Source organism: Camelus bactrianus, chromosome 2, assembly GCF_048773025.1.
Source record: "Camelus bactrianus isolate YW-2024 breed Bactrian camel chromosome 2, ASM4877302v1, whole genome shotgun sequence".
In the NCBI taxonomy this organism is placed as follows: Eukaryota; Metazoa; Chordata; class Mammalia; order Artiodactyla; family Camelidae; genus Camelus; species Camelus bactrianus.
Window position 1 is genome coordinate 35,728,662 of NC_133540.1, and position 11,154 is coordinate 35,739,815.

General features: G+C 35.4%; 1 long non-coding RNA gene across 1 annotated transcript in view; it reads left to right on the forward strand.

Moving 5' to 3' along the window:
- Positions 1-10,925, forward strand: part of LOC141579350 (uncharacterized) — a 62,054-nt gene extending 51,129 nt beyond the window's left edge. Inside the window, exon 3 of the long non-coding RNA XR_012510547.1 lies at positions 7,496-10,925. This is a non-coding gene — a long non-coding RNA (uncharacterized LOC141579350). The remainder of the gene's footprint in view (positions 1-7,495) is intronic.
- The last annotated feature ends 229 nt before the right edge of the window (positions 10,926-11,154 follow it).

Sequence of the window (11,154 nt, forward strand, 5' to 3'; positions counted from 1 at the left end):
AAGATAAAACAGGCCTCTGCTCATTCAGCAGCCCTAGAGAAAGCCTTCTCCCTGACATTAATTTCTCACGGTATGACACGAGCCTGTTTTTGTCCCAGGCTACTTCCTCCTGATCTTAATGAAAATGGCAAATAGTTATAGAGCATTTATTATATGCTTGGCTTTGCCCGAACACTTAACATAAATTAGTTCATTCTATTATCACAATAATTATGATTAAACCCGTTTTAGGTGCGGAAATTGCAGCCAGAAAGGTTAAGCAACATTCCCCAGGTCTCTGAATGCAATTGGTAGAGTGTATTGGCAGTGGGAGCGCAGAGACCCCTCACCCATTATGCCACAGTCCTCCGATCTATGTTCCGAAGATTATTCTTTGACATTTTTGCAAACTATAGCACACCATCGTCTCTGGTCTCATATCTCCTGTTCACTTTATCCTTCACCTTTCAGACTCATTGATATGGTCCTTCCATCTTGACTTTAACAGGATGTCATTTCATTTCTCTCATTTTTTTGAACCATGATAATTCGCTTGCAAGAGAACATATTAAAAACTCAGCATGTGACTGACAAGGAGCCGTAGACCTTGAAGGGGCTTTATCTTCCTGTTTGTGATACCATCTAATCTGATCTGGCAACAAAACTGACAGAGCACAACCAATCTCATTTTTTTCCCCCAGTGGCCCATCCAATAAAGACAAAAACGTAAATCATTTGATATGTGTGGATATACACATAAATAGAATCTTTCAACTCACCATCTCCACCCCAGCCATCCCTTTCACCATTATGACAGCTGCTAAGCTTTTCCCATCATGTGCAATATTCATTTCCATCATGTCTATTTCTCTCTGAACTTGTCTTTCATGGGTGAGGACCTAATTGCCCTTAGATCCTGTTATTCTCTTGTCTTGTCCATGTCAGTTGCTCTGATGACCCCGTGGCAACAGGAAAAAGATTATTAAGATCACAGGACAGAAGGGCAAATAAATAGGAAGAGAAGAAGCTACTGTGGAACATAGGAAGTTGGAAGTCAGATGTTTTAAGGGTATTCATTTTTGGTTATCAGGACCTGCTTTTTTAGAGTAGTGATAATTTTATTTCCTTGCATTTTTTTCAGTTCTTATCTACATATTTTGGCCTTGTAAAAGGAATATAGCCTGGTTAAAAAGATTTATTTTAAGAAAGGCTACATCACAGCTTTGATGGTTGATTTCCAAGCAACTTATTTAACTTATCTCAGCCACAGGTTTTTCATCTATAAAATGGAAATAACTACACATACAAAAAAGGTGTTGTAAAGAGTAAATTAAAGTTATGTATATAAAAAAATCTAGGACAGAGGCTGGAACATAGTATTCATAAATGCAAACACGTACATGTTTCAGTAGACATATCTGATCATTTTGCATGTTCATGCATGATCATTTCATATTTAATATGGATTTATAATTATGATGACATGTATAAACTTGGACATATTATCTAGAGAATAATAACTTTTATTAGCATTGAGTATATATCCATTAGCAGAAAGAAAAAAAAATGATTTGAAGGATTAGTTCACTTCTTGTTTAATAAAGAGAGATTAAAAAATAAAGCAAGCCTGAAAACGCCACACTTCCAAGTGAGAAGCTGTGATATTATTTCAGAAGAATTTCATTAAATTCTAATAATTAACAAGCATAAATTAATACACAAGGATTTCAAATCTAATTCTAGGCAAGCTGAAGAGATACTATAAGCCCTAATAAAGTTTTCACATTCTGAATTGATTTTTCAACAAAACTAAATTTCAGCAAAAATACGTCTTCTATTTGGTTTCTCACTACTCATTCAGTGATATTTCCCCTTGGCAGGGAAGATTTCAAGAAAGATTGCTGGTGAATGCTAAAATAAGGTGAAAGCTTTCCTTCACTTCAGATATATGCCCTTTCATGCCACTACTTTATTTGCTTATTAAAGGTCTTATAGGCATGTGGCTATGAAATAAGTATACCACACAAAAATGAAAGGTCTCCCTTTTAAGTCAACCATAGCTACCACCTTCTTTCCTTTCAGAAATGAAAAGCATTCTTTGCTAGAGTTTCTAGGACTCACCATGAGATGGTGGGCAAAATGTTACCCAACAACAAACCACTTATGTTTCTCCTCTACAAAACAAGATGAGACTAGGTTTTTCTCTATAATCCTCCCAACTTTTTTTCACATTAATTAGACAGATATTAAATAATTAATTATTCTGAACTAGGAGTCCGGAGACAGAGAGAAAGATGAATATACATGGCCCGTCCCCAAAGGATTTATGATCTGCTAAATCCATCATCAAGGCAGCGAGGCTCCATCCATAGGTCAGTCCTCTTCTCATAAAAGAAGGAAGTGTGTCCCAGAGCTTCAGTGCTCTCACTGACCACAGAGGACCATCTTGTAAATTGATAGCAGGTGAGAGGGTGGGTGTGACTGACCTTCACTAATCGCAACCACCAGGAAAGAAAAGCTGTGCTCTTATCCCACAAGTCGACATCTTTGGTTTCTTTGCGAAACGGAGATTACAACATTTCTGAAATATACTTATTGCTTCAAATGACTTTGAGTACAGTTTGAATACCTTTGGGTTGCTTTGTTCTCATATGGGTCCACCTTCCCCCAGAGGAGATCCTGTTTCTGTTTGGAACTCTCTAACTTCAGCAGTTTTGAGTAGAGGCACATTGACTTCCAGGCAGCCGTCTGATTTCTCAGCCCTGTTACTCCTCTTCAGCCTTTGCCTGTGGTTTTCAGGTGACCTTCCTTATTTCTGAAGTTTGTGACAACCTTGCCTTTCTTTTTAATTCTCTAGGATTCGTTCCTTCACACATTTTCAATAAAGAAAGGGAAAAACTATCCTTTCGTTTCCCAACCTTGAACTTCTCCATGGTTCAGAGTTGTTTTAAAATGAAAATGACTTATTATTCTATCACACAATGCAGAGTGAATGCTTTTTATTCACAGCTTTAGAGAAGTTACCATTATTCTACTTCTCTTACCTCTGTCTTTGAAATCTTTTAAATGTCCTTGTAATTTCATATGGACACAATAATAAAGGTGAAAATGGAAACATAAGCATCCTCTTTGATGATCTTGAATATCCAGAGGGAGGTTCCATTCTTTGGCACAAAAATCTTAATTCATAGTGAATTTCTATTTCTGGGAAAATACTGATTCCAATTAACAAACACAGAAATATGTAAATATTTGGAGGGAGGCTAGATCACAAATATGACCCTGTTAAATTTTTGTTAGTTGATTTATTTTAAGTTGGAATTAATGCGATTATAACAAAGATATGAAACTTCAAAGGCAGGAAATTCTGGCTACCTATTAATGTCAGGAAACCTGCTTCTGACCCCTCACGTAACCAAAAGAAAAATAAATTGTGTTCCAAATGTAATGGTGTCTAAACATGCTCATTCCATTTCTATAATTTCCTCTTTTATTTACTTATTTTTTTACATTTTTTTATTGATATTGTGTCAAATTCCAGTGTAGAGCACCTTTTTTCAGTTATACATGAACATATACATAGTGTCACATTTTTTTTTTTGCTATGAGCTTCCACAAGATCTTGTATATATTCCCCTGTGCTGTACAGTATGATCTTGTTTATCTACTCTACATTTTGAAGTCCCAGTCTGTCCCTTCCCACCCCCCGCCTCCTTGGCAACCACAAGTTTGTATTCTATGTCTAAGAGTCTGTTTCTGTTTTGTATTTATGTTTTGCTTTTTTTTTTTTTTAGATTCCACATATGAGTGATCTCATATGGTATTTTTATAATTTCCTCTTTTTAAAAAGACTCTTTTATCATTTTCGTTGTTCCATTAATACATGTTCTTTTGACATGCACTGCTTGCCTTTCCTCCCCAGTGCCTAACCCCCCAAGTCCTGGTTCTCTATATGACCCATCCAAGATCTTGGAGACATGTTGAGCTCTAAAATGGCTTGTGTCTATTTTTTTTGACTAATTCATTTTTTATTTAAATTTTAAAATTTTTAAGTTAAAAAAATTTTATAAAATGGCTTATGTCTTGCCCAAGATAATCTGTTGGCAATACACAGACATACTTGACATCACCATTCAATGTTGTATTTTAACTGAGCTACAAAAGATAATAATAACCAATTTGTAAGAAACTATAAAACAATACACAAACTTGCATTATCCTGACCGTTCAAGTGTCACCAAACATTCCAATACAGGAGACTCTAGGCCAGAGATGACATACCTCATAAGCCAGGTCTCACCACCCATGGGGGCCTTGGAAACACTCTACATGGGGACACAACTGCCACTCTTCCGATACACCACCCATTCCTGCTGAGGCCACGCTTCCCCCAGGCTGCATGATGGGGGTACTAATAGAGACGCAGGTTGCAGACATGGGGGACTTTTCTAATGGTCAGCTTTGGCTCCAGGTATACCCTTCAGCTTGTACAAAACTTTCTTCAAACACTGTCTCAGTCTGAGACTCTTCCCACCTGACCCTCTGTTCTCTCCCCTGTCTCTTTCCATGGGTATCAGATCCTGCTTTTCAATCTGGAGTTCCTGCCTGCCTATGTCTGCCCCTTAACTGTCACAGGCATTTCTTCAATAAATCTCTTGGATGTCTAATCCTGTCTTGGGTGTTTGGCTCTCAGAGGAGAAACTGATAAAGGTGGGATTGAAAATGGTCTGAGAAGTAGGTGGTAAAAAGGAGTTTGCAGACTGGCCTGGCAACAAAGACTCTCTCCTGAGTAGTATTTAGGCTCAGTGATTTTTGACACAAGGTGGCAGCCCAACTTCTGGCTGTAATCTGCAAAAATACGCTTTTGAAGGGAAATGCCCCTGCCGGCATGATTTTTCAGTCATTTGCAAGATATGGGGGAGCAATGCTTTCAAAGGCTGTGGAGCTATTGCTGGTTATCGCTAGGCTGTGCTGATGCCCTGCAGAGGGATAAAGAGACACAGGGGCTCTTCAAAACAGTTGAAGGTTAAGTGTGAGAGTCAGAGGACCGCTTTGGTACTTTACAGAGGGATATTTACCTCTTCTTTTCTTCTACCATATTTTTCTAATTGATTCTAATTTGTTAATTTGCTGTACTCTTTTTAATTCTTATTTTAATTGAAGTGTAGTCGATTTTAATTTGCTGTATTTAATACATCTTTTAAAGTTACTTTAATGTGTTAAGGCAGGATATGAATTCATATAGTAATTAATTCATCTTCTCACAGACCTAATATAAGCATCAGATTGACCTTTATCATGAGATTTTCAGTATAAGCAAGACTAGACTAGAGTTCCTTGCTAGATACATAGTTTGAATTCATTTTAGACTCGTCTAAAGGAATCCTAGTAAAAAGAAATGACTTCCAGGGAACACTCAGGGGTTCCTTACCAACCCTACAAAATACAAGGTAGGATCTTCTTTCCTTCCTGTCTTACTTCCTTCCACTTTCCTTTCTTCTTTTGTTTCTATTGACTTACTCCAAAAAGAATTTAATGCAGCTCTAGCCTAGAACTAGTGAAGACTGAGACAGTGTCTCCTGAAATCTCCATCTGTTAATTTTCCCAGGTTCATAGAACTCTGCTCTTGGGGTTAATTAAACCTTGAAGATCAGGCCTGGGGAGCTCATGCTTCCTAATCCTCCTGCCTTGCTAGGTATCTTGGGAAGGATTCTCCGCAGCCACAGGACATACCAGAGCTAAATCTCTACCCCAGACTCAGGGTGAATACGCTGGGCTAAGCACTATGACAAGAAATGTAAAACATGATACCTTCCACTTGAGTGGAAAAAATCAAAACAAAAAAATAACAACAAATAAACTCCAATGTAAGATGATATATAGTTACATGCCAAAATTGCTCATAGAGGAGGGAAATCAAGATGGGACAGATCTGGGCAATCAATCCATATGAAGGACGCTGGGAGTTCTGAAGTGAGTATAATAATGTATGCAAAGGGATGGGGGCACAGACCTGGCTGGTAATACACTTTAACATTTGGAATTGTGAGAGAGAAAATTGGACAGAACTGATCAGAGCAGATTTGAGTTTATTTTATAGGCAAAAAGTAGTTACAGGGAGTTTTTCATATTGGGATTACACTAGGTGGTAGGTTTTGCAGAGGGACTGCGGACAGATAAAGCTCTGAACTTCTTCTTGTGCTCCCACATAGAAGCAGTAAGCATTTGAGATTGGACGAAAACAGTGCTATTGAAGATAAAAGAGGCAGATGAAAGGAAAATTGCAAAATAAGAACTGGCAGAATTTCTCTCTGTCGCTCTCATTTTTTCTTGCAGGTTACTTCTTCCAACTGATCTCTCATCCTGTAAGCCTGAGATTATCTGCCCTATCCTATCAGTTTACCTTCCTTCTTTTTTCTTTTAAATTCCCCTGCCTGAATTAAATTTAAATCAGAATTGGATTTCAGATCTCTGTTAAAATACAGAACAAAAGCATTCTTTGAAATTTGACTATATAATAACATTCCAAACTTTGTTTTATTAATTAATTAGTTAATTTTGCACCATAAAATGGATTTTGTACCCTGCAATATTTAAATTTTGGAAGTAATGAAATAGAAAGAGGTAGCTCAAATGAAAAAAAAGTGCATCATTTATTTTTTATAAGATTTAGAATTTCTGCCCAAACATTCTATAATAAGATTAATATTTCTGCATAAATCACAAAGAGTTAATAGTCATGCTTAACAATGGTAATTAACTAAACTGCTGTACAGATTTTCAGTATTAATCAACTTATAAAATACAGATGTGACATTTTTATTCTCAGAATCTCCCAGAGGCGAAGTTAAATTACTCTCAAAACTATCAAGGGGCCAGAACACAGTGACTAGAGCACTTTATCACTGATATGCCACAAAGGCAGATGGAGCACATAATCCTCCTGCAAGTTTATCTCAATATTATGTTCCTTTCTTTAAGGCTCGAAACATGGAGATTTCCCCTTACTCAGCAAATTAACGCCTAATCAAACAAGAATGATTCTAAAGCACTTTACGTAAGTAAAGTATTAGGTCACATAAAGATAATAAAGAGCATATACATGACATATATGTTTTCCTCTATAATCAGGAACACAACAAACTGTTCCTAACAGGCCCAAACTGGAAACAACACTAATGTCCATCAAGGCATAAATGGATAAACAAATGTTTGTGTAGTCATGCAATGTAATATTATGCAGCAATGAAAAGAAACAAGAGTAGTGTTATATTTAGCACCATGAATAAATCTCAAAAACTTTTAACTTCTTGGGTCAGCAAAGGGCGGATGAGCCAACTACAATTTCTCTCTTCCATAGAATATAGCCAAAAATTCTAGAAAGAACACAAAAAGTGACTATGAAGGACTCAAAGAAGCAAAGAATGGTAGGTGGCTTGGAAGTAAAATTTTGAAGAAAGAAAAGTACAGTATTAAGTGTTCTGATCATTTTCCTCTTTTATGTCCTCTTGTACAGTGAATGACTCAAGTCCTAAATCTGCACAAACTCCTGAAGAACTCTGGTTTTGCTGATCAGAAGATTGGGAAAGGGGATGCCTATGGAGCCAGCATGTAGGGAAGAGAAGATAATTCCTGCTTTTCCTTTTTCTTTTCTTCTTAACATCTTTTTTCCTTCTTGGTACTGCCCTAAGACCAGCCCCAGTCATGGAGATGTAATGAGGCAGCAGAAACACCACCAATACAAAAACTGGAAATTCAAAGGGAAAACCTGTATATTTGGCCAGAAGAATCAAGAAAAAAGGACCTCTGTAAACTAAAGAAGGGGGTGGGAAATCCTGGAGTAGAGAGAATTCTGGTGCATGAGTCAACTCAATCCAGGGCTCACTGCCAATCTACACATGTGCAGAACAGATCCAAAAGAGTGCAGGAAAGGCTTGGAGAACTGAGCTACAATATAAGCCACCACCCAAGTCCTAGACTAACCCCTGAGAGATGCATGTGCAGAACAGACTAAGAACAGCGTAACAAAAGCTTTGAGATCTGAACTACTCTATGAAGCACTTCCCAAGTCCCAGACTAAGCCCCAAGTAGCTCAGGCATGAGGCTGACCCAGTGTAACAACAACTTTGAGAACTGAACACATGTTGAGACCATCATACACTAAAGGAGAGCTAGAACTTGAGATCAGAACCAAGATGGTATGTTTGTCTACTAAGACAAAAGATCAACAGTGTCCAAAGGATGTTAACAAACCAAAGTCTCACAGTGTAATATTCAAAGCGCCCAGGGTTATAATCCAAAATCACCTGCTGTACACAGAACCATGAAAACACGACCAACTCTCACAGAGAAAGAAAATTAACAGATGCTAACACCAAGACAACACAATGTGTTCGAATTATCAACACTTTAAAAACAGCTGTTACTACCAAGCTAAATACTATTGAAATGAATGGAAAAATAGAAGATTTCTTCAGAGAAATATGAGTGAAAGTAGCAAATGAAAATTTGCGAAATCAAAACTACAACATCTGAAATAAAATTTTATTGGATTGGCTCTATAGCCAAAAGAATGGAAAAAAACAGACTGAAGATAAAAGAAACTAAGAGAATTAATGGCCAGCAGGCCTGCTGTAAAAAGAAGGCTAAAAAACTGTTCTTCAGGCTGAAGGACAACGATGCCTCTGGGAAATGCAGAGATTCAGGACTGAAAGAGGAGTAACAGAAATGGCAAATATCTGAGTAAATATAATAGGCTGCTTTTATCCTCCTAAATATTTTAAATATGATTGTGAGTGTTAAAAACAAGATTTATAACACTGTCTGGGTGAGTTTTTAATGTTTAAATATTATGATATATAAGAACTACAACAAAAGTAGGAAGGAAAAATGACCTAAAATGATTTTTTAAATTCTGCATTTTATTAGAGGTGGCAAAATGTTAACTCTTAGTAGACTGTGAAAAACCATAGAGCAGCTCCAAAAAAATACGAGATTTAGCCAGAAATCCAAGATATTGATTAAGATAGAATATAGCCGATATTCAAATAATCCAAAAGAATGCAAGAGAGGGGGAAGAGAGGAACATAAAACAATGAGGGAACACAGAATACAAATAATAAAAATGTTAAAACCTAAATTTGATTTTAGCAATAATTGTATAACATGTAAAAGGCAGAAACATCAATTAAAAGGCAGAGATTATCAGATTACATAAAAATGTAAGACCCAATTATATGTTGAGTATAGAAAGCACATGTAATTATAATTTTGTATATTTATATGTAGGCTAAAATACAAAAAAAAAAAAAGGAAAATAGATACCATACCAACACTAATCCATGTATTAATATCAGACAGTATTAACTTCAGAGCAAAGAAATTTACCAGGAATAAAGGAATACTGAGAGGTTATCATAATGATAAAAGTGTCAGTACATCTTGAAGACATATGATTCTATATGTGTATGCACCAAAAAAGTGGAGCTTCCAAATACATAAGTAAAAACTGATCAAAATGGTAAAAGAGATAAGAAAAATCCACAATTGTAGTTGGAATTGCTTCTCAATCTTTGGCTAAGATCATATATAAGTATAATTGGAGACATCAGTATTCCTTTCTCTATAATTGTTAGAACAAGTAGACAAAAAGTCAGTGACGATGTAGAAAACCTGAACAACACTATGGATCAACTTGACCTATTTGATATGTATAGAACATTCTACCTAATGACAACATAACGTACATAGGTTTCTATTGCAACTGGATATTCAACAACATTAACTACATCCTGGCACTATAAAAAAAAAAGCAAAAAAGAAACACACACAAAAATAAAATCTTAACAAATTTAAAACAATTGAAATAATACAAAATATGTTTTCTGAACAAAAAGAATTAAGCTAAATATCAAAAATAGATGCTAATAAAATGCCCCATATATTTGGAAATTTTAAAACACACTTCTAAATGGCTAATGGATAAAAGCAGAAGTTTCAAAGGAATTAGAAAAATTTTGGAGGTGAATAAAAATGAAAATAAAATACATCAAATTTATGTGAGACAGCTAAAACAGTGCTTTGAGAAACATTTATAGAACTAATGCTTACATGAAAAATAACAACAGGTTTTAAAAACAATCTCAGTTTTCACCCAAACTAGAAAAATCAGAAAAAAAAAATAAACATAGAATAAGCAGAAGTAAGAATGAGTATTAACCCTCTCTGTTGTAACAAGATTCTTCCTGTATTATTACTACTTATATTAATAGTTTTTAACGTCACAGCTAGAAATTATTAGTACTATCCTGTGTGCATTACTGACACAAACAGAAAACAGCATAACTTTTTACTTTGAAATAATAAAACCCATTCTGCCAGGGTAAAACTTTTTGAGATAATCAACCATCCACGAAAGTGAGTGTCCCAGTGTCTTAAAATTTGAGTGACTTAATAAGTCTTATAGTAGTCAGAGCAAAACTTCATAACTAATAAAATATTTTAGTGGTTTTATACTTGATTCAGTTTCATGATCCAAACTTTAAAAAAAAATCCAAGTCATAAAACTTTACATTATCCAGGCCCAGGAAGATGAAAGAGAAATAGAGATTTCATTATGAAATTTTGCTTTTTGCTTTTGTGGTTTTTGTACTTTGAGGATTTTCCAAAACTTGACCTCTCAGGATGTCTTGTCTTGGCTTTATGACTCATCCAGAAACCATTCAGAGGCATAAGAATATATCAGATTTTAAAAATCTGTTTTCATTAAAAGAGACTGTCTTTAAAACAAATCCCTACCTCCCTAAGGAATTATGATCTTGAGTTTTAATCTTCACAGTTGAGATTTCTACTTCCCTGTACAGCAAAACACTCCATAAGCAGGTTCTGTTTGTAAAAAATGATTAAAAGACTGCAATTCCATTATTAAATTTCAACTTGGTCTTCTATATTCCTTTTCATTGTATGTTCTTTTTAATTTATTTTTTATTGAAATATAGTTGACATACAATATTATATTAGTTTCAGATGTACTACATAATGATTTGACATTTGCATACACTATGAAATGATCACATTGAAAAATCTAATAACCATCTGTCCCAATATAAAGTTATTACAATATTGTTGACAATATTCTTTATACTGTATATTACATCCTTGTGACTTATTTATTAT